Consider the following 27075-nt stretch of genomic DNA (forward strand, 5'->3'; position numbering starts at 1 on the left):
GGCTTTAGGCCACCACGCAAAGACTAGCATTTCATCTTGAAGCCCATCAAAAGTCGAGGCAAATTTCCAGGAAGATTTTCTACTTTCAGCCACGGGTTTGTGGAAGCTTCCGGACCCATAGTAGTTTTGAAGCCCACCTGAGAAAAGCTGGAAGGTGGGGAGATGTGCAGCTTTCAGGTTTCTGGGTGGGGATTTTCTACCACCCCCTCTGCCTCCACCCCAGAGGTGTGCCTGGCCGAGGGTGTCTTTCTTCACTCTCCCTGGAGGTGATAAAGACGGGTCAGTCCAGGGGCTGGAGTGATAGCACAGTGGGTACGACGTTTGCCTTGCATGCGGCCGACCCGGGTTCGATTCCCAGCATCCCATAGGGTCCCCTGAGCACCACCAGGAGTCATTCCTGAGTGCAGAGCCAGGAGGAACCCCTGTGCATCACCAGGTGTGACCCAAAAAACTAAAATAAATAAATATATGTATAAGTAAATTTCATGACTTCTGCTGTTCCTAACAGCTGCATAGTATTCCATTGCGTAGATGTACCATAGTGTCTTTATCTATCATCTGTTCTCGGACCCTCAGTTGGTTTCCAGATTCTGGCTATTGTGAATAGTGTGCTATGAACATTGGGGTGCAGATGGGGTTTCTGTATTGTTTGGGGACCCCAGAGTATACTCCCAGGAGCAGTATTGCTGTGTCATAGGGAAGCTCAATTGCCAGTTTTATTCTTAGAGGAATGAACCTCTACTCTTATTGAGATGTTGGAAAAACAGCTTCGGGGAAAACAGCTCCTGGGACCATGTATTTTTTGGGGGGTCACACCCGGCGATGCACAGGGGTTACTCCTGGCTCATGCATTCAGGAATTACTTCTGGCGGTGCTCAGGGGACCATATGGGATGCTGGGAATCGAACCCGGGTCGACCATGTGCAAGGCAAACTCCCTCCCCGCTGTGCTATCGATCCAGCCCCTGGACCATGTTTTTCAATCCTATTTGGCAACTACGTACAGAGCCGAGGGGCTCAGAGATGCTGCTGCAGTTCCTAGAGGGAGTTCAGGATGGGGCTGGAGCGATAGCACAGTAGGTAGGGCGTTTGCCTTGCACTCAACCGACTGGGGTTTGAGCCTTACGTGGTCTGAGCACCTCCAGGAGTGATTCCTGAGTGCAGAGCCAAGAGTAAGCCCTGAGCACACTGGGTGTACACCATCCCCCCACAAATAATCTACAAAACCCAAAACCAAAAGGAGTCCAGGTGAGGGCATACGAGCTCCACAGGCTCAGAGCACCCGGAAAGATGGGGTTTGGAAACAGCTCCAGCACTATGTAATAATAATGCACTGTCGCACTGTCGCACTGCCGTCCCGTTGCTCATCGATTTGCTCGAGCGGGCGCCAGTAACGCCTCCATGGTGAGACTTATTGTGACTGTTTTTGGCATATCGAATACGCCACAGGGAGCTTGCCAGGCTCTGCCGTGCGGGAAGCTATTCTGGGTAGCTTGCCGGGCTCTCCGAGAGGGACGGAGGAATCAAACTCAGGTCGGCCGCGTGCTAGGCAAACGCCCTGCCCGCTGTGCTATCGCTCCAGTCAATAATAACAATGATAATAATAATAATAATAATAATAATAATAATAAATCTATGTCTTTTTCCCGGGATTTGGGCACTGGGAACTTCACCTGGACCAGCTGCAGGTCAGGCCAGGGCTGCCCCGGCAGTTCCCGGCACGCAGGGCTGGGGAGAGGAGGGCGCTTCTGAAATGACTCCTCTGAGGGCGGGGCTCCCGCACCCCGACGGCAGACGGGTGGGGCGTTGGGCTGGGCCGGCTGCACCCCAGGAGCCCCCACATGCAACGAGCACTGGGGAGAGAAAAGGGGTTCCCGGCATGTTCCACGGGGGGCGAGAGCGGTGGGAAGGCCTGCCGGGAAAACCCCCTCGCCCAGGCACACCCAGCCCGCCCCGTGACCGGCAAGGAGACGGGGTTCCCCAACACACCCCTGTGGGTGGGCGGTGGGACCGGGCCCCCTTCCTCCAGGGCTCCTGGAATGGGGGGTCGCCTGGGTACACCGTGAGCTCTGAAACGGTTCCTGCACGCCCACGGGCCTCCGGGCTGAGTCTGGGCGGTCCCTGTCACCCGCACACGAACACGCAGGGGAGAAAAACGCCTTCTGAAACGGCTGCAGTCGGGTGTTGGGGTCCCCCACCCCCCCAAAAGCAATAGTACAGTGGATACGGCACGTGCCGCTGACCGGTTTGGATGCCCCACACGACAGAGGGCCCCCTGAGCCCCACAGGAGTCATCCCCCAAGTGCAGAGCCCGGAGTCAGCCCTGAGCCCCACTGGCGTCCTCCACTGTGTGGGACCCATGTGGTGACAGGGCTGGGCCCTCGCAGACACCCTCAGGCCCCATCACCCCCACGACTTACCGCCTTTACGCTTGACATCCCCCTTCGTCCTGGATTCTCTTTTTCTTGATGATGATGATGATGATGATGATGATGATGATGATGATGATGCTTTTGGGGTCACACCCGGCAGTGCACAGTGGTTTACCCCTGGCTCATGCACTCGGGAATTACTCCTGGCAGTGCTCGGGGGACCCTATGGGATGCTGGGAATCGAACCTGGGTCAACTGCCTGCAAGGCAAACACCCTCCCCGCTGTGCTATCGCTCCAGCCCCAGAGCCATTGTTCTTGACCTAGGGGCAGGGGTGTGATTTTTCTCCTCCCCTCTAGTGCCTACCTTGTACAGAACTTAGTTCATTGTGCCGGTTAAAAGAGAAAGATGAAGGGCCGGATCGAGAGTACAGTTGTAGGGCATTTGCCTTGCTAGTGGCCTACCTGGGTTCGATCCCTGGCATCCCACGGGCCCCCCTGAGCACCGCCAGGAGTGATCCCTAAGTGCAGAGGAAGGAGCAACCCTGAGCATCGCCGGGTGTGGCCCGAACCACACCCCCCTCCGGCCTCCCAAAAAAAGAAAGATGAGGAAACTGAGGCTTGTAATAGAAACTCTATGAGGTCATAGTTTTTATGAGACCAAGCAGTTTTTGGAACTCACGCTGGCTAACACTCCTGCGTGACCATCACACTTGACTTCTGTTCGTTCACTTTCAGCTTGATATTGTCTCAGTAACTGAAAATGAGACATTTCACTGACGTAGGCCAGGGACGGCTTTGCTTCCATTTGTCTTTCCCCTCACCCACCACCCCCTTGCTAGGGAAGATCCTGGGTGTTTGCTCCTACAGGCCCCTGGCACACCGTCGAGAACTGAGTGGAGAAGTTTCTGGAAATCAACCGTTCCCTTTCCATCCAGAAATATTCACTTCCTAGGGCTGCCAGAACAAAATTTCTTCCCATGTTGTCCCCATCTCTCTTTATATGGCCACCAGATTTTTTATTTTTTGACTTTTTGGGTCACACCTGGGAATGCACAGGGGTTACTCCTGGCTCTGCACTCAGGAATGACTCCTGGCGGTGCTCAGGGACCATATGGGATGCTGGGGATTGAACCCGGGTCGGCCACATGCAAGGCAAATGCCCTCCCTGCTGTGCTATTGCTCCAGCCCCTACACGGCCACCAGAAACATGAAATTAAGGCCCCCTCTAAAGACCTCACTTAAATGTAATCACCGCCTTAGTGTCATGTGTCATTCTCTCTCTCTCTCTCTCTCTCTTTTTTTTTTTTTGCTTTTTGGGTCACATCCAGTGATGCTCAGGGGTTACTCCTGGCTCTGCACTCAGGAATCACTCCTGGTGGTGCTCGGGGGACCATATGGGATGCTGGGAATCAAACCTGGGTCGCCGGCGTGCAAGGCAAACGCCCTCCCCGTTGTGCTGTTGCTCCAGCCCCAGTGTCATTCTCTTTAAACCAGTCACATTTGGAGGTGCTGGAGGTTAGGACTTCAAAATAAGAATTTCATGTGCTAGAGTGATAGTGGGCTGGAGAGATAGCACAGCAGTTGGGTGTTCGCGGTTGGGCGTTCGCCTTTCAAATGGCCAACCTGGGTTTGATTCCTCTACCCCTCTCGGAGAGCCCGGCAAGCTACTGAGAGTATCTCACCCGCGCGGCAGAGCCTGGCAAGCTACCCGTGCGTATTGGATATGCCAAAAACAGTAACAACAAGTCTCACAATGAGAGACGTTACTGGTGCTTGCTCGAACAAATCGATGAGCAACAGGATGCAGAGTGATAGTACTGCAGGTTGGGCCTTTGCCTTGCGGGCAGCCAACCCAGGTTCTATCCCCAGCATCCCATATGGTTCAACTGAGCCCCACCAGGAATAATTTCTGAGTGCAGAGCCCAGAGTAACCCCTGAGCATTGCCAGCTGTGGCCCCCAAAACCAAAACTTAAATAAAAAAGAAGTGCAGAGACAGAGGGTGGGGGGCACAATTCGGCCTTAGCAGTCCTGTTTCCTAGAACGTAGAGCCAGAGAACTGCTCCCACTCACATTTCTCTTTGGATGAGAAGTTCTTAGTGCAGGGGCCAGAGTGAGAGCACAGCAGGTCGGGCACTTGCCTGGCGTCTCATATGGTCTCCTGACCCCCGCCAGGAGTAATTCCTGAGCACAGAGCCAGAAGGAAGCCCTGAGCATCACCAGGTGTGGCCCTAAACAGACAAACAAACACAACTTATTAGTACAGGAGATAAGGTGCTTGCCTTGCGCGTGACCGACCCAGGTTCAAATCCCCAACACCACATCTGGTCCTCTGAGCCCCACCCAAGGTGACCCCAGGGTGCCGTGGGCGTGGCCCGACACTCTCCACCTCCACAGTCAAACTGAAATAATGTTAAATTTATCAAAAGGGACTTATGCTCCATAGAGGAAAGAATCCAAATAACTTTAATCAAGGTCCGTTTCGTCACTTGAATTAGAAGGTACAGCCCAAGTTCCTTTAAAAAGTTTTTAAAGGAAAAGCACAGATGGGCTGGAGTGATAGTACATCAGGGAGGGCGTTTGTCTTGCATGCAGCCGACCTGGATTCAATCCCCCGCATCTCATATAGTCCCCTGAGCACCACCAGGAGTAATTCCTGAACAGAGAGCCAGGGGTAACCCCTGAGCATCACCAGGTGTGACTCCCCAAAATAAATAAATAGATAAAAGAAAAGAAAAGAGAAATAAACTGTGGAGAGGCTGAAGAAGAGGATGTCCTGCAGTTGTAGCTGACCCCCTTGATTGATTGATCTTATTGCAAAAGTCAATTGTAGGGGCTGGAGCGATAGCATAGTGGGTAGGGCGTTTGCCTTGCATGCAGTCGACCTGGGTTCGATCCCCAGCATCCTATATGGTTCCCTGAGCACCGCCAGGAGTTAATTCCTAAGTGCAGAGCCAGAAGTAACCCCTGTGCATCCCTAGGTGTGACCCAAAAAGTAAAAAAAGTCAATTGTAGTACTCCCAGCAATGCTCAGGGATTACTCCTGGTTCTGTGCTCAGAAATCATTCCTGGCGGTGTTTGGGAGAACCATCTGGGATGCCGGGGATTGAACACAGGTTGGCAGTCAGCCGCATGCAAGGCAAACATGCTACTCACTGTACTATCTGCTCCAATCCCATTTTGTTTGTTTTGATTTTAGGGGTGTGACCCACCTAATGGTGCTCAGGTAGGGGATTACTCCCAGGGGACCAGGGGACTGGTTAGTACAGGATGCAAAGCACTCAGCCCATTGTGATTTCTCTCCTGTAACATGTATGAAGGTGGGATGGGGGCCGACTTTGGCATCTCACAAAGGCAGTCAATTGTCCTTTTACCTAAAGGACAGGGACCAATTTTTTTTTTTTTTTTACTTTTTTTGGGTCACACCTGGTGATGCACAGGGGTTACTCCTGGCTCATGCATTCAGGAATTACTCCTGGCGGTGCTCGGAGGACCATATGGGATGCTGGGAATTGAACCCGGGTCAGCCATATACAAGGCAAACAAACGCCCTAACTGCTGTGCTATCCCTCCAGCCCCTAGGGACCAATTTTTCTTTCTTTCTTTCTTTCTTTCTTTCTTTCTTTCTTTCTTTCTTTCTTTCTTTCTTTCTTTCTTTCTTTCTCTTTCTTTCTTTCTCTTTCTTTCTTTCTCTTTCTTTCTTTCTTTCTTTCTTTCTTTCTTTCTTTCTTTCTTTCTTTCTTCCTTCCTTCCTTCCTTCCTTTCTTTTTTTTTTTTTTTTGCTTTTTGGGTCACACCTGGCGATGCACAGGGGTTACTCCTGGCTCCGCACTCAGGAATTACTCCTGGCGGTGTGTGGCGGACCCTATGGGATGCTGGGAATCGAACCCGGGTCAGCTGTGTGCAAGGCAAACGCCCTAGTTGCTGTGCTATTGCTCCAGCCCCCCGAGGGACCAATCTCAACTTGATTCTGTCCTTGTTGACTTCTTAGTAATCTGGTAAATTCAACTATGAGTGCTTTTCCCTTTGTTCACGGTATTTTGGGGCACACCTGGTGGTGCTCAGGGCTTACTCTTGGCTGAGTGTTCAAGGATCACACTTAGGGAGTCATAGACAGTGCTGGAACCGAATCGAGTCACAATGCATACAAAGCAAAAGACTTAACCCCTGCACTAGGGGCCAGAGTGATAGTACAGCAGGGAGGGCATTTGCCTTGCGTGTGGCCAAGCTGGGTTCGATTCCTGGGCATCCTATATGGTCTTTCAAGAACTACCAGGAGTGATTCCTGAGTGCAGAGCCAGGAGTAATTCCTGAGCACTGACAGGTGTGACCTAAAAATGACAAAAAACAAAAACCCTGAAGTAGATCTCTAGGCCACGTGGGTTAAAAAAAAGGAGGGGGGTTGGGTGGAATTCTGAAAGGATTGAATTAAATAAATAGTTCTTCAATCATCATCATCATCATCATCATCATCATCATCCTGTTGATTGTCGAATTTCTTGAGCAGTCTCAGTAACGTCTCCATTCGTCCTAGCCCTGAGATTTTAGCAGCCTCTCTTTACTCATCCTTCCCAATGGTGCTGTTTTGGAGGCTCTTTCAGGGTCAGGGGAATGAGACCCAGCATTGTTACTGGTTTTGGCATATGAATACACCATGGAGAGTTTGCGAGGCACTCCCATGTGGGCAGGAAACTCTTGGTAGCTTGACAGATTCTCCTAGAAGGAGAAGTAGGCTCTAAAATGTCTTCCAGGAGCTTGGTTTTAAGTCTCTGGATGTTGGCTGTTGTTGGGATTACACGGCGCCGGGGGCAGTCCCTGGGTGTGACCGCCTAGCTACTGGGAAATGGGGAATCTGGGCGGAAGACGCCCAGTCCCGATCTGAGCAGGCGTGGAGGTCTGAGCCCCGGGTCCCACACACCTGGGTTCCTCTGCCGGTACCTTCGTGTGTGAGGCTCGTCTGAACATGTGGAGAGGGGCCTTGAGCATGGCTGTGGCTGGGTTCTGGAGGTCTTCAGCCGCGGGAGCTCTGCTCGGAGCAGGGAGAGAAGCTGGAGCCCACCCCCTCCGAGGGACCCCCAGGGAGGACAGCCAGGCGCTCGGGCAAGAGACTCTCTTCAATCATATACTTTAAAGTACCTCATAAAACATGTCACTGTCACTGTTATCCTGTTGCTCATCGATTTGCTCGAGTGGGCACCAGTAACGTCTCTTGATTGTGAGACTTATTTGTTACTGTTTTTGGCATATCCAATACGCCACGGGTAGCTTGCCAGGCTCTGCTGTGCAGGCGCGATACTCTCGGTAGCTTGCCAGGCTCTCCGAGAGGGGCGGAGGAATCGAACATGGGTCGGCCGTGTGAAAGGCGAACACCCTATCGCTGTGCTATTGCTCCAGCCCCATAAAACATACTTATCTAAAAAGTACACGTTTGTTCACTGTGTCACTGTTATCCCGTTGTTCATCAATTTACTCGAGCAGGCGCCAGTAACGTCTCCGTTCATTCCTGCCCTGAGATTTTAGCAGCATCTCCTTATTCGTCTTTCCCAATGATTGGAGGCTCTTTCAGAGTCAGGGGAATGAGACCTGTTACTGTTTTTATTACTGTTACTGTTTTTGGCATATCGAATACACCACAGGGAGTTTGCACATGTTTGTTACAGAAAATAAAAAATTCCCTCACTCTGATCTATCAGAGATAACTGATAGATCAGTATTAAAAAATACTCAAATATTTTTCCGTTTATTTTTCAAAAACTGGGTTGTTGGGGGCTGGAGCGATAGCACAGCAGGGAGGGCGTTTGCCTTGCATGTGGTCGACCTGGGTTCGATCCCCAGCATCCCATACGGTCCCCCGAGCACCTCCAGGAGTAATTGCTGAGTGCAGAGCCAGGAGGAACCCCAGAGCAACGCTGGGTGTGACCCAAAAAGGAGAAAAAAAAACTGGGTTGTTATCTATAGAAAAAGATATCTATACACAAAGTTATTATCTATTCCTAAAAGTGGATGTAGGAATTTCACTTTTCCATTTTCGATATCATGAATATCGCTCTGATTTGTTAAAAAATCTTATTAACAGCTGCAAAATGCCAACACCCAGGTGTTGATTTTATACAACAGTATCATATGGATAATTTCTTAGACTGTGTGGAGAGGGACGACTTTATAAAAGGAATTGCATTGGGCAGCAATGTCAAAGCTAGACGATTTGGAGGTACAGTCTGGGCCACGCCCGATGGTGCTCAGGGACTGTTCCCAGCTCTTGGCTCCCGAGTGACCCGATGGTGCCCAGGGGCCATAGATGGTGTGGAGGATCGAACTGGGGTCGAATGCAGGCAAGTGCTTCAGCCCATGTTATATCTCCATGGCCCTGCAAGGCAACTTTCCAAACATTGAATCTGGGGCACTGACAGCCACCATACCCTCTCCACGCCAAAACCACTCAACAGGGGCTGGAGAAACAGAGCAGTGGGGAGGGTGTTTTCACAGTACGCAGCCAACCGGGGTTCAACCCCCGGTACTCCATGGGGTCCCGTGAACCCTGCCAGCAGTGACTGATCCCTGAGTGCAGAGCCAGGAGGAAGTCCTGAACATTGTCGGATGTGACCCCCAAAACAAAACAAAACAAAACCCACCTAAAAATTCCCTACAAAACCCCCACTCACCAGGAGCCAGGGAGGGCTTGCATAATCCTTTGAATGAGGGAGCTCTGAAAAATAAGTAAATTAATTAAATAATGGGGCTGGAGTGGTAGCACAGCTGGTAGGGCACTTGCCTTGCACGTGGCTGACCTGGAATCGATTCCCAGCATCCCATATGAACCCCTGAGCACCACCAGGAGTAATTTCTGAGTGCAGAGCCAGGAGTAACCACTGAGCATTGCCGGGTGTGACCCAAAAAGCAAGAAACAAAATTATTATTAATGATAATAATAATAATCACTGAAGAACCTGGCAAGCTCCCCGTGGCATATTCGATATGCCAAATACAGTAACAATAACAGGTCTCATTCCCCTGACCCTGAAAAGAGCCTCCAATCATTGGGAAAAACGAGTAAGGAGAGGCTGCTAAAGTCTCAGACTGCGATAAATGGAGACGTTACTGGCGCCCACTCGAGTAAATCAATGAACAACGGGATGACAGTGATACAGTGAATAATAATAATAATAATAATAATAATAATAAAATAAATGATTGAGGGAGCTCTGAGTTCAATCCCTAGGGTCACATGATTCTAGAGCAAAAGTGGGTCTGGCTCCAAAGCCAAAATAAGAAAAGAGACCGTCACTATTCATCTACTTTGAGTGACCATCCACTAGGGGTGGGGCTGGAGTGATAGTACAGCGGGGAGGGTGTTTGTCTTGCACGCGGCCGACTGGGTCCAATTCCCAGCATCCCATATGGTCCCCTGAGCACCGCCAGGAGTAATTCCTGAGTGCAGAGCCAGGAGTGACCCTGTGCATCACCGGGTGTGACCCAAAAAGCCAAAAAAAAAAAAAAAAACCAACTAGCATCCCTAGGGAGAGTGGTGTGGATAACAGGAAGTGAGATGTGCTGCTTCTACAGTGCAATTGGGGGACCCCCATATGTATCCCCTAACTTGGTGACAGAGATGAAATATTTCCCTCAACAGTTTCGTTCCCCAAAGCCTCTGAAGGAGAGCCCCGTTCCTCGAGAAATGTAACTTCTGGGGCCAGAGAGCCAGAACACGGGTCGAGGCGCTTGCTTTGCACCTGGTCAACCCTAGTTCCACCTGCAGCATCAGATATGTCCCCCTGAGCACCGCCAGGAATGATCCCCGAGCACAGAACCAGGAGTCAGCCCTGAGCACCACCACGTGGGGCCCAACTCCCGACCCAAGAAATGTGACAAATTAAAGAGGAAGGAAGGACAGGACAAGTGTTTCAACCGATGTCAGCCTTGATCCCTGCAGCATTTCTGTGTGCGAGAACTTTCCTTACAGGTCGGGAGTGAGGCTCTTGGGGGTCCTGACGCCTGGAGTGGGAGAGCAGGGGTCCTTCAGGCGGGCTAAGCCCCAGACACCCACCATGACGCTGCCAAGGAATGAACCAAGCTGATCTCCAGGTTTCATTTTGGCCACCTTCCTTCTTCTTTGCTTTTTTTTTTTCTTTTTGGGTCACACCTGGAGATGCTCAGGGGTTCCTCCTGGCTCTGCACTCAGGAATTACTCCTGGCGGTGCTTGAGGGACTAGATGGGATGCCGGGATCGTACCCAGGTTGGCCACGAGCAAAGCAAACGCCCTCCCCGCTGTGCTGTGGCTCAGGCCCCTCTCCTCCATTGCCTTGAATTCCCTTTCTCCAACCTCTTTGTAGAAGAGGACCCCCCCCACACACACACCCCGCCCCTGGGGTTGGAATGATAGCACAGAGGGTAGGGCATTTGCCTTGCATGCAGCAGACCCAGGTTCGAATCCCAGCATCCCATAGGGTCCCCTGAGCACTGCCAGGAGTAATTCCTGAGTGCATGAGCCAGCAGGAACCCCTGTGCATCGCCGGGTGTGGCCCAAAAAGAAAATAAAAAAAGAGTCGACAGCCCGGCAGAGTGGTGGGCCACACTTAAAAAAAAAAAGAAAAAGAGGACCCCTGTGCATCCAGTCCTGTACCCTTATCGCTGAGCCACTTCCCGCCTACCCCCACGCCCTGTGAGTTCGTATCTCCACGAATGAGCCTTCCGTTGTTCAGCTGTCAAAGTTTAGAGGAAAGTTTTCTTTCCCGCCCCTCCTCACAGCAGATCTAATCACCAATCCGGCATGGTTTTTGCCCCTAGATTGATTATTTTCCAGGCCCTTCCCCCTCCCTCAACCGTAAGAGCATAGCACAGGTTAAGGCACCCCCCCACCCCGCCTCTCCAATCCAACCCAGCACTAGGTGCTCATCAGCGTGGTACACAGTGCTTTTCCCAAGGGGCCCTCTTACCAGAATCTCACCACCTCAGCTTATAAGACTCTCCCTCAACGTCTCCCACAGGCACTGGCCATCAGACCTTTGAGGGGTGTCCAGTCTCAGTCTGGCAAACTCCCCTTGAACCCTTCACAAGCAGGATCAAATGTCACTGGCCAGAGAGAGCTCTCAAAGGGCTGATAAGTGCTTTGTACTCAGGAGGGCCCGGTTCAGTTCCAAGCACTGAGCGATTCCCCAGACACTGCCAGGGGTCCCCTCACCCCCACCCCCAGTACAGGACTGGGAGTTCAGCCCCTGTGCCCAGACTGAACCCAAGCCAACAGGAGCCTTGGGGCCGGAGAGTAGTACCATGGGCAGAGTGATTGCCTTGCACGTGGTGACCCAGGTTTGATCCCCAGCATCCCATAGGATCCCCAGAGCACCACTGAGGGTGACTCCTGAGTGAGTGCAGAGCCAGGAGTAACCCCTGAGCAGTTTCGGGCATAGCCCCAAAACCAAAACCAACCAAACAAAAAAACTAAGAAAATAGAAAATACAGAGAGGTAAAACAGGAGGTTGGGCACTCGCCTGGTGTGTGACCTGCCCCCCCCTTTTTTTTTATCCCTGGCACTGAATATGGTCCCCTGGGCACGGCCAGGTGTCATGCCCGAGCACAGAGCCAGGAATAATCCCTGAGCATCACTGGGTGTGGCCCCATTCCCTACCCCACCAATCCCAAGGGTCAAACGTCAACTCTGTCACTGGGATTCCAGTTTCTTTCCTTGGGGTTTCCTCTTGAGCTTCCTGTACTTGGGGACAGGCACTCAGCAGGGCGATCAAAATTAATAAGACGCTCAACTGAGCCACCTGGGTGAAGGCATTTGCCTTCAGGCTCAAATACCCTGTACCAGAAACGGTCCCCAGCATCGCCAGGAAGTCACTCCTGAACACACTGCCAGGGAGACCCCCTGAGCACCCCCAGGCGTGGCCCCCAAACTAAACAAACCCCAAACCAAAAGACAATCAAGACGATTGTCACATTTTAGCACTTACAGTATGTGAGTGTGTGTGTGTATGTGTGTGTGTGTGTGTGTGTGTGTGTGTGTGTGTCTTCTGCCCTCTTTTGCTGTTCATCTCACAGTCAGGTGTGAACAAGTCTGATGTGACTCATAATTTAATATACATCACAATTTTAACATACAGAATGTATACATGCAAATAAGATCTGCTTCCTTCCAAAGGTTTTACCTAATGCAACTGGGTACTTGGTCCAGTATCTAATTGCATCTGGGGGTGGGGTGACAACATAGCAATAGGACAGCAAACAGGGCACTTGCCTTGCACCTGGTCCACCCAGGTTCCATCCCGGCCACCTCATATGGTCCCCCCAAGCCCTTCAGGAGCAATCCCTGAACACAGAGCCGGGAGTAAGTCCTGAGCACCACTGTCACCCCTGAAAAAAAAATCACACTGGGGTGCCGTTATTACCCCAAACACGTTGGCAATCCCTGGTGGAAACAGCCTTGGCATTTATAGTATTTTCTTCTCTGTTCCAGTACCATGGGGGTGCAATTTTCATTTCTCTAAGAGCTCTAGGCACCGAGCCCTCCCCAAACCAGTGCTGGGTAAGTGATAAGATAAATCTGGGTCTTCAAGGAAGTTTCGGTTTGGTCAAGACGATAAGATACAGGCAGCCGCAGATAGGCGAGGTGAAGTGATAACGCTCCACCGAGGGTGGGTTTGATTTTGGGGAAAAGTCCTGGTTTTCCAACCTTCCAAGGAAGTGGCTGACTCCCGTCCCCCCCTCCATTCTAGGGCGCCCGAGATTCCCAGCCAAGTGGCCTCAGAGGTCCCAGCCCGCAGGCGTCCCCCGCACCTGTGGCTGCGCTGGCTTTCCCGAGCGTCCCTCTCCGCGGTGGGCACCCCGGTAGCGCTTTGCCGCGGGCGGAGCCTGGGGGCGACCTGGTCGTTTCCCCCCCCCCACCTCCCCACCCTCCCCACCCCCCCGGCCGCGCGCGCCGGTTCCTGCTTCCTGGTTCCCCGGAGCAAGTGTCCTTTGGTGGGAACCTCGGGAAGGGCACAGCCCTTCCTGCTCTGCGGCGCCCTCCCCTTCCCCGGCCCTCGGGGGACCCGCCGCGTGGCGGGGCGCGGGGCCAGGGTGGGGGCGGGAGGTGGTGAACGTGGTGCCGAGGGACCACCCCCCGCTCCAGTTGTCCCCTTCCAGGACGCCCCCTGAATCAGCTGCCCCTAGGTAGGGAAAAGTGGAGCCTGCAGCAGGAGGGGGCGGCACGGGAGCGCTCGGAGGGGGACGCCCAGCGGGGAGCCCTGGGATCAAAGGGGAAAGAAACCTCGGCGGGGCCGGGGCTGGTGGTGGGGGGCGGGCGGTGGCCCCGCCGAAAGGGCGGCCCGGCCCCCTCCCCGCCCCGCCGGGCCCGCCCCGCCGCGCAGTCCCCGCCCCCGCCGCCTGCCACCCGCAGCCGCGCGCATCTCGTTCCAGCCCTCATTCCGCGCATTCCTGCCTCGCCGCGTCCTAGCCCCGGCCGGCGGCCGCCGAGCGCCCGCAGCGCCCCGCAGGTGAGTGGCGGCCGCGCCGTCGGGGTGTGTGTGGGGGGGTCCCCGCCCGGCCCGCCGCGCCCCTGCCTGCCCCGCGCCGCCCCTGGACGCCGCGCCCCGCTCCCTTCCTCCCGGGGTTGACTCACCGCTCCAGGAATAGGGCTCGCCGGTGTTTGCCCGCGGCCCGTTCGCGGAAAAGCTCCTCCCTCGGTGCGCCGCGCTCCAGCCAGCCCTGCTGCCCGCGGGGGACCCCAGGGGCCACCTCGGCTCGGCGGACCTGCCCCGCGGGGGGTTCTTGACGCGCGCGCGAGCGCGCGCTCCTCCGTGTTCCCGGAGCCGCGTTGGGAAGAAGTGGCGCTCGGGGCGGCGCGCCCCCCTCCCGGACCACCTTCCCCAACCCCACGACCCCGCCGCCCCGCACCCCGGGACGGGTAAGGCTGCGCGCGGGGCAGACCCGGACTAGGCGGGAGTCCACGGGCGCGGGGGCCGGGGGGGGGCGGACCCCGGCGTGGATGGGATAAGGGAGTCCGCGCTGCGGAAAGGACCGGAGGCAGGACCGACGGCCACGCGGCGCAGGAGCCTCTGACGGGCGCGCCCAAGGGGGCGAGTTTCCGCAGAACCAGCCCTGGAACTCAGCGAGGGGGAAAGGAGAGGGCGAGGATGGGGTGGGGGGGACCTCTACAAAAGGTCCCCGCCCCCCAGCTCTCGAGAAGCCTGTTGGGGTCCCTGATGGGGGTCGAGGGGATCCGGGGAGCTCAGGACACACCCCAGGGGACTTGGGGATGCCGGGTACCGAACGCCTGCGAAGCCCCGGGACCCCGGAGCGCGCGTTTGGGAGCGCGAAGCGCGGCCCCGGGTGCGCACCTGTTGGAAGGCGCTTGCCGCCGGCCCCGAGGGTCGCGGCGGAGTTGCGGGGGAGGCGCGAGGGTGCTGGTCGCCTTTGTTCTGGGTGTCTCAGCTCACGCATGACTCACCGAGTCTTCCGGGACGTGCGAGGCTGGTGTGGGACCGGACCTTTGCCACTCGGGGAGCGAGCGCTGTCTGCGGTGCGGCCGAGCCCCTTGCTGGTCTCTAAGCGTCTCCCCTCCCGGGAGCAGGACTCGCGGAGCGCTCTCGGCGCTTCGGTTCTGCCGAGCTCAGGGTGAGACCTGCCCGGGCTGGCGGTGTTCTGGGGTGATTCCGCCCTCCTGGCGGGAGTGGGAGCGGGGGCGGGAAGGGGGGCGGGGGGCTTCAGGCCTCACTTGCCAGGGACTGGGCAGAGCGGGAAGGATGCTGTCCACTCTGGCCTCCGCGGGCAGCGGTCCTTCCGGGGGGAGGGGGGGCTGTGTTCTGGCACGGATCTGATTGTCATTACTTGACTCCCTTTTACCTGAAAAATGTCGATGTCATCCCCTGCGTGTGGGTACATAAAAGAGCCGCTACTGATAATGAATCCCAAGGAAGTTTATTGGAAAACAAAAAAGTGTGTGTGTGTGTGTGTGTGTGTGTGTGTGTGTGTGTATTGGGGGGGATTGGTCCATACCTGGCAATGCTCCGGAGTTACTCCTGGCTCTGTGCTCAGGAATTACTCCCGATTGCTCAGGGGACCCCATGGGATATCTCTCCAGCCCCTGCAAACAAAAGTGTAAAGATTTTTTTTCCACCCCCTCCACCTTTGGTGATGGGGCAGCAATCCCTATGAAGATGAGTGCTGGACCGTGTGACACTTGCCTGTGGCAGGAGGTGTCTATTGCGGGGGGGGGGGGGGCACGGGCAGGCGTCCTCAGTGCCAGCCAGGAGAGCAAGGCTGCCACCCACGTGCTCTTGTTCCCATCTCTGCCTTTTCGTTCTTCGTTTTCTCTCCTTTGGGGTTTGCTGGTGGGAATGTTTCAGAGCAGAGGACCGGGGTGGCAGAGGAGCAGCCGAGGCAGAAGCTGGGTAGGACCTGGACAGGAAGGTGCCCATGGGTGGGGCATGGTGGACCTGGCTCCTGAACGCTCCTTCCCCACAGATGATGGTGATGATGGTGGTGTGTGTGTGTGTGTGTGTGTGTGTGTGTGCGCGCGCGCGTGCGCGCTGTCCAGGAGTTTGGGGAGTAAGGTGGACTCTTGTCACACCTCTTCTATTCCCCCTGAAAATGCAGGTGCTTGGGCCAGGTGTGTTCCTGGGTGAAAAAGGGGGGTGTGTATGTGGGTGTGTGGGGCGGTCTGGTCCAAAGGCAGCTCTGTCTGTTTGTGTACTGGTTTGGGGGCCACATATAGGACTTCTGGGCTCTGCACTCACGTCTCGCTTCTGGCAGGCTCCAGGGGCCATACGGGGCTGGGGGTGGGGTGGGGTGGGAATCGAACCAGGGTCCGTCTCATTCATTCAAGGCAAGTGTCCTGCCTGCTGGGCTCTCTGTCACTCTGTCTCTGAAGGCGGCTTCGAAGCAGCGGGGAAAGTGCAGGTTTGGAGTTAGACCCAGCCGGGCACACCTGCTCACAGCCCCTCGCCACCCTTTCCAGGATTTCAGACTCATCTCCCGGGTGAGGAACGGCGGGGAGGTGGATACTATTCAGAAAGTTTAAGATTTGTTGAAAAAAAAAAAAAACTTAAGTGTTTAGAGATTCCCCGCAAAATGCCAGGCAGATCCCGGAGAAGCCCTGTCCCGCCCAGGGCACACCCCCCAGCACTGAGCACTGGCCCAGCCTAGGGTTCTTCCTGCTTAGAGACCTGAGTTGGGGGCCCGGGGGAGGTGGGGCCCAGGGTCCTGCCCCCCGGGGAGTGGCGCGTAGGTCTCTAACCGCTGCCTGCGCGGTCAACCAGCAGTGTGCTCGGAGACTTCTGCCAGCCTGGTGCTCTGGGGTTCTCTCCCAGCGGCGTCCCAGGCGGGGCCCCTGGGGTGCTGGAGAGAGACCCCCGCCCCCCCCCCCCCCCCGGTTCCGGCACACAGAGCACACCCTCCAGCCCTCTCCCCGGCCCCCGCCCCGCTGTTAACTCCTCTTCCTCCCGGGGAAAGGGAACTCTGGCTCCTGGGAGAAGCGGCTGGGGCCGGGAGCAGGTCTGTGCCTTGCTGTGTCTTCCTTTGCCCCTCGTGACCCTTTGTTGGCAGAGCTGGGGTGCCTGGTCCCTTTAAAGCTCTGAAATTGGAGCTGAACAGCTGTTCCCCAGGCCCCCCTCCCCTGGGGGGGGGAGTAGTCAACCAGCGGGCAGGGGGGGCAGGTGGAGGGGGGGCAGGGCTTTATCCCTGGGGAGATAGTCTCCAATTCCAGCACTCTCCAATTCCAGCCTGGGGCCCCTCTTCCGCATGACAGTTCTTTTAAAATGATCATTATTATTATTATTATTATGACTATTTGGGGGCCACACCCGGCGATGCTCAGGGCTCACTCCCGGCCCTGCACTCAGGGACCACGTCTGGCGGTGCTCCGGGACCCTATGGGATGCTGGGGGTGGAACCTGGGTCGCTCCAGCACCCCCCTCCCCCATGACCGCTCTCCCGGTGCTTCTGAAGCTCCCACGTAGGTGGGTCGTGGGCATCAGTTTAGTCACCCCCTGGGGGGCCTGGTCTGGAGCCGGCTCTCGTAGCCACGGGGTCTTGGGGGAACCGTGCCTCAGAAGCCCACCTCCGAGCCCCCTTGTCCACCTCCCCCAGCCTGGACTGGGGCAAGTGCCCGGGAGGCTGTGCCCGGCTGGCCGCGGTGGGGGCTGGCTGGAGGGTGGGCGGGCCCCCGTGGGTGGGGACTCAGCTTCAGGGGAACAATAGGCTCCGGAGGAGTCACCAGGAGCCGGAAATGGGAGCTGCAGTGGGGGGGAGGTCCCTGGGGGGGATGGGAGGCACATCCTGCACAGAGGAAGGGCTGGGTATGGGCAGTGGGAAGAGCACGGGGGAGGGGCAGGTGGCACGGGGAGGGGGCGGGGAGGGGGCTCGGTGCCAGGGGGGCCCTGGACTCCCTGAAGCTGAGGCTGCTTTACACACCCTGGTTCGGGGAGCTTGGGCGCCCTGGGCCTTGCTGGCACAGGTGTCTCGCCCCGCGCCCGCTGCTCCCGCCCGCCCAGGTCTGTCCCCCCCAGACTCGCCCCCCAGCAGGGATCAAAGGCTCGGCCTGTGGCTTCCCGGCGTCTCTGTCCTGGAGCTGGGCAGGAAGACAGTTGGAGTGGACGAGGGGGAGGCGGCTGGGCGCTGGCCAGGCTGGCGTGGATGCGGGAGGCCTAGGTCAGCTGGACACAGGACGGGTGTGTGTGTGTGTGTGTGTGTGTCTGTGTCTTTGTGTGTGTGTCTGTGTGTGTGTCTCTGTGTCTGTGTGTCTATGTGTGTCTGTGTGTGTGTCTCTGTGTGTCTGTGTGTCTATGTGTGTCTGTGTGTGTGTCTCTGTGTGTCTGTGTGTGTCTCTGTGTCTGTGTGTGTCTCTGTGTGTGTCTCTATGTGTGTGTCTGTGTGTATCTCTGTGTGTATCTGTGTGTGTGTTTCTGTGTGTGTCTATGTGTGTCTGTGTGTCTCTGTGTGTCTGTGTGTGTCTATGTGTGTGTCTTTGTGTGTCTCTGTCTGTGCGTGTGTCTGTGTCTCTCTGTGTGTCTCTGTGTCTGTGTGTGTCTGTGTGTGTCTATGTGTGTGTCTTTATGTGTCTCTGTCTGCGTGTGTCTGTGTCTCTCTGTGTGTCTCTGTGTCTGTCTGTGTCTGTGTGTGTCTGTGTGTGTGTGTCTGTGTGTGTGTGTGTCTGTGTGTGTGTTTCCCCCAGCGACGTATCAGAGCAAGAAGACAGGCACGCGGACAGGCGGGGAGGGCTTCCTGCCGGAGCAGGTGCTGGAATGCTGGGGAGGCAGAGTGCTCCTAGCCCTCTGCGCCGTCGGAGAACAGACTGCGGTGGCAGAGATGAGCCTGAGAGAGAGCTGGACCACACAGAGTTGGTGTTCTGGGCTCAGACAGCCACGTTCTGAGGGGGCAGCTCCCCGCACGCTCATCGGCCCCTCCCTGTGGTCCTTGGCTGACGACTCGGCCCACGGTACCAGGGTGGAGCCCCCACCCGTGCAATCCCGGCCTCAGGGTTGCTGCTCGCCTGAGGCGGCCCTGGGAGAAGCTGTAGGGTGAGAGCAGGGCCCGTGTAGGGGTGAGGCGCCCCCAGGGGGAGGAAGTGAGGGTGGGAGAGTAACGAAGACTCCCTCATTCATTTCTTCCGTGTGGCTCAGTTCCTGGGTGTCTGGCCCCTTGCAGGGAGCCCAGAGGGAGAGCGCGGGGGCGGGCGGGGGAGAGGTGGCTGGCAGGGTGGATCCTGGACCAGTTGCTTCCAGAACTCTGGTTTGCTGCCCCAGGCTGCAGCCGCTGCAGAGCAGACGATGGGGTGGTCCCGGGCACCTGGGAGGGACCAGGTGTGTGTGTCTCTGCATCTGTGTGTGTGTCTGTGTCTGTGTGTGTCTCTGTGTCTGTGTGTGTCTCTGTGTCTGTGTGTGTCTCTGTGTCTGTGTTTGTGTCTCTGTGTCTGTGCGTGTCTCTGTGTCTGCGTGTGTGTCTCTGTGTGTCTGTGTGTGTCTCTGTGTGTGTCTCTGTGTCTGTGTGTGTGTCTATGTGTGTGTCTCTGTGTCTGTGTGTGTCTCTGTGTCTGTGTGTGTCTGTGTGTGTGTCTCTGTGTCTGTGTGTGTGTCTCTGCGTCTGTGTGTGTGTCTGTGTGTGTCTCTGCGTCTGTGTGTGTGTCTGTGTCTGTGTGTGTCTCTGTGTCTGTGTGTGTGTCTCTGTGTCTGTGCGTGTCTCTGTGTCTGCTTGTGTGTCTCTGTGTGTCTGTGTGTGTCTATGTGTGTGTCTCTGTGTCTCTGTGTGTGTCTATGTGTGTGTCTCTGTGTCTGTGTGTGTCTCTGTGTCTGTGTGTGTGTCTGTGTGTGTCTCTGTGTCTGTGTGTGTGTCTGTGTCTGTGTGTGTGTCTCTGTGTCTGTGTGTGTGTCTGTGTGTGTCTCTGTGTCTCTGTGTGTGTCTCTGTGTCTGTGTGTGTCTCTGTGTCTGTGTGTGTGTCTGTGTGTGTCTCTGTGTCTCTGTGTGTGTCTCTGCGTCTGTGTGTGTGTCTCTGTGTCTCTGTGTGTGTCTCTGTGTCTGTGTGTGTCTCTGCGTCTGTGTGTGTGTCTCTGTGTCTGTGTGTGTCTCTGTGTCTGTGTGTGTCTCTGTGTCTGTGTGTGTGTCTGTGTGTGTCTCTGTGTCTGTGTGTGTGTCTGTGTCTGTGTGTGTGTCTCTGTGTCTGTGTGTGTGTCTGTGTGTGTCTCTGTGTCTCTGTGTGTGTCTCTGTGTCTGTGTGTGTCTCTGTGTCTGTGTGTGTGTCTGTGTGTGTGTCTGCGTCTGTGTGTGTGTCTCTGCGTCTGTGTGTGTGTCTCTGTGTCTCTGTGTGTGTCTCTGTGTCTGTGTGTGTCTCTGTGTCTGTGTGTCTGTGTGTGTCTCTGCGTCTGTGTGTGTGTCTCTGCGTCTGTGTGTGTGTCTCTGTGTCTCTGTGTGTGTCTGTGTGTGTCTCTGTGTCTCTGTGTGTGTCTCTGCGTCTGTGTGTGTGTCTCTGTGTCTCTGTGTGTGTCTCTGTGTCTGTGTGTGTCTCTGCGTCTGTGTGTGTGTCTCTGTGTCTGTGTGTGTCTCTGTGTCTGTGTGTGTCTCTGTGTCTGTGTGTGTGTCTGTGTGTGTCTCTGTGTCTGTGTGTGTCTCTGTGTGTGTCTCTGTGTCTGTGTGTGTGTCTCTGTGTGTCTCTGTGTCTCTGTGTGTGTCTCTGTGTCTGTGTGTGTCTCTGTGTCTGTGTGTGTGTCTGTGTGTGTGTCTCTGTGTCTGTGTGTGTCTCTGTGTGTGTCTCTGTGTCTGTGTGTGTCTCTGCGTCTGTGTGTGTGTCTCTGTGTCTGTGTGTGTGTCTCTGTGTGTCTGTGTGTGTGTCTCTGTGTCTGTGTGTGTCTCTGTGTCTGTGTGTGTGTCTCTGTGTCTGTGCCCCTCACTCCTGCACTCTGGGGTTCCCACGGTACCTGGCAGCTCCTCAGCTGTCTCTGAGAATGGGGGGAGGAAGGGACAGCCTGGCCCCAGCTCTGGGCGCAGGTGGGAGGATCAAGGGGTGAGGAGGGAGAGGCTGGGTGGGGGCGGGGCCCTGCAGGGGGCGTGGCTCCAGGCCAGGCCAAGTTCTGCATCCCAGCAGGAGTCTAAGGTGCCTTTGGGCTGTACTTTCTCTCGGGACCCTAAGTTTTCTTTCTTTTCCTTTCTCCTTTCCTCTCCCCTCCTCCCCTCCCCTGTGCCCTCCCTTCTTTTCCTCTTCTCTCTTCTTCTCTCCTCTCCTGCCCCTCCTCTCCTCACCCCTCCTATCCCTTTCCCACTTCCCCTCCCCTCTGCTCCCCTCTTCCCTCACCCCTCTTATCTCTTCTTTTATCCTTCCTTTCCTCCCCTCCCCTCCCCTCCCCTCCCCTCCCCTCCCCTCCCCTTCCCTCCCCTCCCCTTCCCTTCCCTTCCCTTCCCTTCCCTTCCCTTCCCTTCCCTTCCCTTCCCCTTCCCCTTCCCCCTCCCCCTCTCTCCCCTCTCCCATTTTTCAATTCCCTTCCCTTTGCTTCCCTTTCCTTCCCCTCCCCTCCCTCCCCCTGTTCAGTTTTGGTACCAGGATCAAACCCAGGCCCTTACACATACAAGGAAGGTGCCCTACCATAAGCCCCTCTCCAACCCTTAGGAGTCATATTTAAGAAATAAAGAGAGGGGCTGGAGCGATAGCACAACCGATAGGGCCGACCCGGGTTCGATTCCCAGCATCTCATATGGTCCCCTGAGCACTGCCAGAAGTGATTCCTGAGTGCAGAGCCAGGAGTGACCCCTGAGCATCGCCGGGTGTGACCCAAAAAGAAAAACAAAAAAATAAAAAAATAAGAAGAGGGCCCAGGAGAAAGCTCAAAGGGCTCGTGAACGTGCCTTGCTGGAGGCCCGGTTTGAGCCTCAGCCCAGCATGGTCCCTGGGGGGTGGGGGCAGAGGGCTGAGCTCCACTGGGTGTGGCCCCCAAGCACAAATAAAAAGTTAAAGGAAGTAAAGGAGGCGCCCGAGAGATAGAGCAGGGGTCACCGCGCCTGCCCTGGACGCAGCTGGTCACTCCCCAGTACCCAGCAGGCGTTGCTCCGGAGCTTTTTTTTTTTTTTTTTTTTTTTTTTTGCTTTTCTGAGCTACATTTTTGTCTTGGTTTAGTTTGTTCTGTTTTGGCTGTCATCCAACCCCCCAGATATTAAAATAAAGAGGTAAGCTACTATTTATTTCAAGTGTGGGGGCCACACCTGGTGTCCTTGGGGGCATTTGTGATCGTGGGAATTAGAAATGGGCCAGCTACATGCAAGGCGAGTGCCTTAACCCCTTATCTTCCCGTCTCAGAAGCTACATTTACATTTTGTATGTGTGTGTGTGTGTTGTGGGGGTGGACTGGAGTGATAGTACAGCGGGTAGGGCATTTGCCTTGCATGTGGCCAACCCAGGTTCGAGTCCTCCGCCCCTCTCGGAGAGCCTGGCAAGCTACTGAGAGTATCCCGCCCGCAAGGCAGAGCCCGGCAAGCTCCCTGTGGCGTATTGGATATGCCAAAAACAGTCACAGCAAGTCTCACAATGGAGACGTTACTGGTGCCCGCTCGAGCAAATGGATAAGCAACAGGAAGACAGTGACAGACAGTGTGTGTGTGGGGGGCACACCCAGAAATGCTCAGTGGCTACTCCTGGCTCTGCACTCAGGAATCCTGGCAGTGCATGGATGGACCATAGGAGATGCCAGGGATTGAACCTGGGTTAGCCGCGTGCAAGGCAGACGCCCTACCGCTGTGCTATCGCTCCAGCCCCCATAAGCTGCTTTCTCATGTACTTTATGATACTACAGTTAATGGGCCAGAGAGGTCGCATGGCCGGTTCGGCCCTTGCCCTGCATGTGGCCGGCCTAGCTTCTCCCGCACCGCTGAGTCCCGCCAGACGTGATGACAGGAATGTGGAGCCGGAGTAAGTGGCTGAGGCACCCTCCCCCGCCCCCCCGCAGAAAGACAAATAAGCTGTGCCTCTAAGATAGCAACACGTAAACATATGATAAAATAATAAAAATATCAATAAACTCAGTAATTCTTTTTCATAGAAAGTGTTGGAAAAAAAAAAGGGGGGGCCGGAGCGATAGCACAGCGGGGAGGACGTTTGCCTTGCATGCGGCCGACCCGGGTTCGATCCCCCGCATCCCATATGGTCCCCAAAGCACCGCCAGGAGTAATTCCTGAGTGCAAAGCCAAGAGTAACTCCTGAGCATCGCTGGGTGTGACCCAAAAAGAAAAAAAAAAAGTGTTGGAAATTCAGCTTGTATTATTTATTTATTTATTTATTTATCTATCTATCTATTTATTTATTTATTTATTCAGTTTTGGGGTCACACCTGGCAATACTCAGGGGTTAGTCCTGACTGCACTTAGGAATCACCCCTGGCGGGCTCCTCGGAGACTGCATGAAATGCTGGGGCTAGAACCCGGGGAAGGCAGGTGCCCTCCCCACTGTACTGTCTCTTTGGCCCCTGGCTGGTATTTTACATCGAGTGTCTCAGTTTGTAGGTGTGTACTCTGCTGTTGAGCCTTGCTTGGCTTTGCTTTTCTCTTTTCTTTTCCTTTCTTCCTTTTTTGGGCCTGCAATATTCAGGGGTTCCTCCTGGCCCTGTACTCAGGAATTACTCCTGGTGGTGCTTGGGGAACCATGTGGGGTTCTGGGAATCGAACCCAGCTTGTTCGAGTGCAAGGCAAGCAAACCCCCGACCCGCAGTACTGTCACCCGCCCCCTGTTGAGCCTCCTTCTGTCACAGAGCTGAGCATTGAACCCAGCTCTCATGCAGGCAAGGCCTGTACTTTACTACCACGCCAAACCCCAGCCTAAAGTGTGTGTGTGTGTGTGTGTGTGTGTGTGTGTGTGTGTGTGTGTGTGTTACTCCACATTGAACCCACAGCCTCACATCTACAGAGCAAGTGTTCAACCAGGAAATGCCCTCCCAGGCCTTCAGAAGCCCTCTCTCTCTCTCTCTCTCTCTCTCTCTCTCTCTCTCTCTCTCTCTCACTCTCACTCTCTCTCTCTCACTCTCTCTCTCTCTTTTTCTCTTTCTCTCTTACTCTCTCCCTCACTCCTCTCTCCCTCTCTCGATTTCTCTCCCTCCCTCCCTCTCTCCCTCTTTCTCTCTCTTACTCCCACTCTCTCTCTCCTGTCTCCTCTCTGTCTCTCCTCTCTCCCTCTCTCCTCCCTCTCTCTCTTTCTCTTTCTCTCTCTCTTTCTCTCCCCCTCTCTTTCTTCCTCTCTCTTTTTCTCTCTCTCCCTCTCTCTCTTCCTCTCTCTCCCTCTCTCTCTTCCTCTCTCTCTTCCTCTCTCTCCCTCTCTTTCTCTCTCTTCCTCTCTCTCTCTCTTCCTCTCTCTCCCTCCCTCTCTCCGTCTCTCTCTTTCTCCCTCCTTCTCTCCCTCCCTCTCTCTCCCTCTCCCCATCCTCTCTTCCTCTCTCCCCCCTCTTCCTCTCCTTTTCTCTCCCTTTCTCTTTCTCCCTCCTTCTCTCTCCCTCTCTCTCCCCCCTCTCCTTCTCTCCTTTTCTCTCTCTCTCCATTTCTCTCACTCTCTCTTTCTCGCTCCTCTCTCCCTCTCTTTCTCTCTCTCTTCCTCTCTCCCTCTCTTTCCCTTTCTTTCTATCCCTCTCTCTTCCTCTCTTTCTCTCTCCCTCTCTTTCTCCCTTTCTCTCTTCCTCTTTCTCTCTCCCTCTCTTCATCTCTCCCCCTTTCTATCTCTCCCTCTCCCTCTCTCCCTCTCTCTCTTTCTCTCACTGTTTTTGGGCCACACGTGGTGGTGCTCAGGGGTTACTCCTGGCTCTGCATCAGGAATCACTCCTGGTGGTGCTGAGAGACCATGTGGGATGCTGGGATCAAGCCCCAGGGTGGCAGCATGCAAGGCAAGCGCCCTACCCACTGTGCTGTGCTGCCCCTCTGTCCCAGAAGTTCTTTCTCATTTATTTTATTTTGTATTTTATTTATTATTATTATTGCTTTTTGGGTCACACCCGGTGATGCACAGGGTTTACTCCTGGCTCTGCACTCAGGAATCACCCCTAGCAGTGCTCAGGGGACCATATGGGGTACTGGGAATCGAACCCTGGTCGGCCGTGTGCAAGACGAATTCCCTCCCCGCTGTGCTATCGCTCTAGCCCCTATTTTGTTTTCTTTTGACCCTCAGAAGCTCTCAGCTGGATGAGCCACTTTTATTTTTTCTTTATTTGGTTTTTGGGCCACACCCATTGGTGCTCCTGCCTCTGTGCTCGGGAGAGCTTTCAAGTGCTCGGCAGCCCAGACACGTGACTGGGCCTGGGGCAGCATCGCCCAGAGCCTTTCTCTGCCTCTCGCCCTTTGGGCAGGTGGTCTAACTAAAATCTGGCTTACTTTTCTCCTCTGCGAAATGCAGCTCTAATATTCATGGGGCCAACCCCATAAAAGGATGATACTGGGGCTGGCGATGTGGCTCAGTGGATTGGGCGTTGGCCTTGCATGCGGCTGACCCGGGTTCGATTCCCATGGCCCCATATAGCCCCCTGAGCACCACTGGGAGTAATTCCTGAGTGCACAGCCAGGGGTAGGACTCAAAAAAGCAAAATAAATTAATTTAAAATGATGCATCCAACATAATTATACACATATATAATATATTCAATGGCAGAGCCTGGCAACTCCCCGTGGCGTACTCGATATGCCAAAAACAGTAACAAGTCGCACAATGGAGACGTTACTGGTGCCCGCTCGAGCCAATCGATGAACCTTGGGACAGCAGTGGCATTGGTAGAAGCTTTTTGTATAGCACGCATGAAACACTTTATCAGACAAATCCCTTATCGATAATGCTCTAGACTTTCTTTTATTTCTTTCCTCTGTGTGTAACTTTTTGGGGTTACATCTGGCGATGCTCAGGGCTTTACTCGTGGCTCTGCACTCAGGAATTACTCCCTGCAGTGCTCGGGGGACCACATGGGATGCTGGGGAATCGAACCCGGGTCAACCACCGAATGCAAGGCAAGGCTCCACCCACTGTACTATCTATCACTCCGGCCCCAAACGCGCTAGAATTTCAAGGAGGGAGAAGGTGAGATGCTTGGAACGCCCAGCTGTAGAGTGACTTTGGCTTGGGGCTGGGCTGCGCCTTTTTGTTGCGTTTTCAGCCGCACCAGATGGTGCGACTCCCCCGCCAGATGTTTGGGGGTGCGGCCTGGGGGTGCTGGGGGGTCCCTGCGATGCCGGGGTTTGAAGCTGGCCTCCTGCCCGTCCCACCGTCTCCCCAGCCCGTGCTCAGGAGTTCTGCATCCCCAGGTCTGCGCTTCAGCGGGGGCGGGCTGGCAGAGGGCAGCCTCCTTCCTGGAGGAGGGGAATGACAGTCCCCAGCGGGCGTGACTGCTTGCGCGGGGGAGCTGTGCTGGGTGGCACGAGGAAGCAGCAGCCCGGGTGCTCGGTCGTGAGTCACGTGACCTTGTGCTGGGTGGGAGGGAGGGCTCTTCCTACCTGCGCTGAGGCAAGAGCCCGGCTGAGCGTGCCAGGGAAGTCGAGCTGGACCAGTGGGTCCGGTGGGTGTGCTCGCTCCCTCCCCTCAGCACGGAGGCCCCAGAGCGCCCCCTGCAGTCCGGGCAGGGTGTCAGGTGTGGAGGGGGCGAGGGGGGCGTGGCGGTGAGGCAAGCTGCAGAATTCGAGTGGAATGAATGAATGATCCTTTTCCTAAAGCGGTTGTTTTTTTTTTTTTTTTGGTCACACCTAGCGATGCACAGGGGCTACTCCTGGCTCTGCACTCAGGAATTACTCCTCAGGAGACCATATGGGATGCTGGGAATCGAACCCGAGTTGGCTGCGTGCAAGGCAAACGCCCTCCCTGCTGTGCTATCGCTCCAGCCCCTTCCTTAAGCATCTTGCTTCCCGCAGGGGCTACAGGCCAGTCACCTCCCCGGTGCACGAAGGGCCTGTGGGGTCCAGAGTGATAGTGCAGTGGGCGTGGCGGCGCCTGTCTTGCAGGCAGCTGACCTGGGGTGGGTCCCCCAGCGCCCTGCAGAGTCCCCCAAGCCTGCCAGGAGTGCACCTGAGTGCGGAGCCAGGAGTAAGCCTCCGCCCATAGCCACACGTGTTCCAAGAAAACGAAAACAAAGCACTAGCGCCCCCCTCCCCAAAGGCTATTAAAGGTACACACAGGTGTCAAGAGGGGCGCCCAGTAAGGCAGGTTCATTCTGGGGGGGGGGGCGGGGAGGGGGAGGGAAGGAGGGAAGGCTTCCTAGGGGAAGCAAGACCTCTGTTGGAATGGATGGCTTGGATTT

At 55.4% G+C, this 27075-nt stretch overlaps 1 protein-coding gene across 1 annotated transcript in view; it reads left to right on the forward strand.

Moving 5' to 3' along the window:
• The first annotated feature begins 13726 nt into the window (after positions 1-13726).
• TEAD4 (TEA domain transcription factor 4) overlaps positions 13727-27075 on the forward strand; it is an 82269-nt gene continuing 68920 nt past the window's right edge. The window contains exon 1 of the mRNA XM_055142673.1: positions 13727-13842. The gene's annotated coding sequence lies outside the window, so the exon portion shown is untranslated. The remainder of the gene's footprint in view (positions 13843-27075) is intronic.

This window comes from Sorex araneus, chromosome 6 (assembly GCF_027595985.1).
Source record: "Sorex araneus isolate mSorAra2 chromosome 6, mSorAra2.pri, whole genome shotgun sequence".
Lineage (NCBI taxonomy): Eukaryota > Metazoa > Chordata > Mammalia > Eulipotyphla > Soricidae > Sorex > Sorex araneus.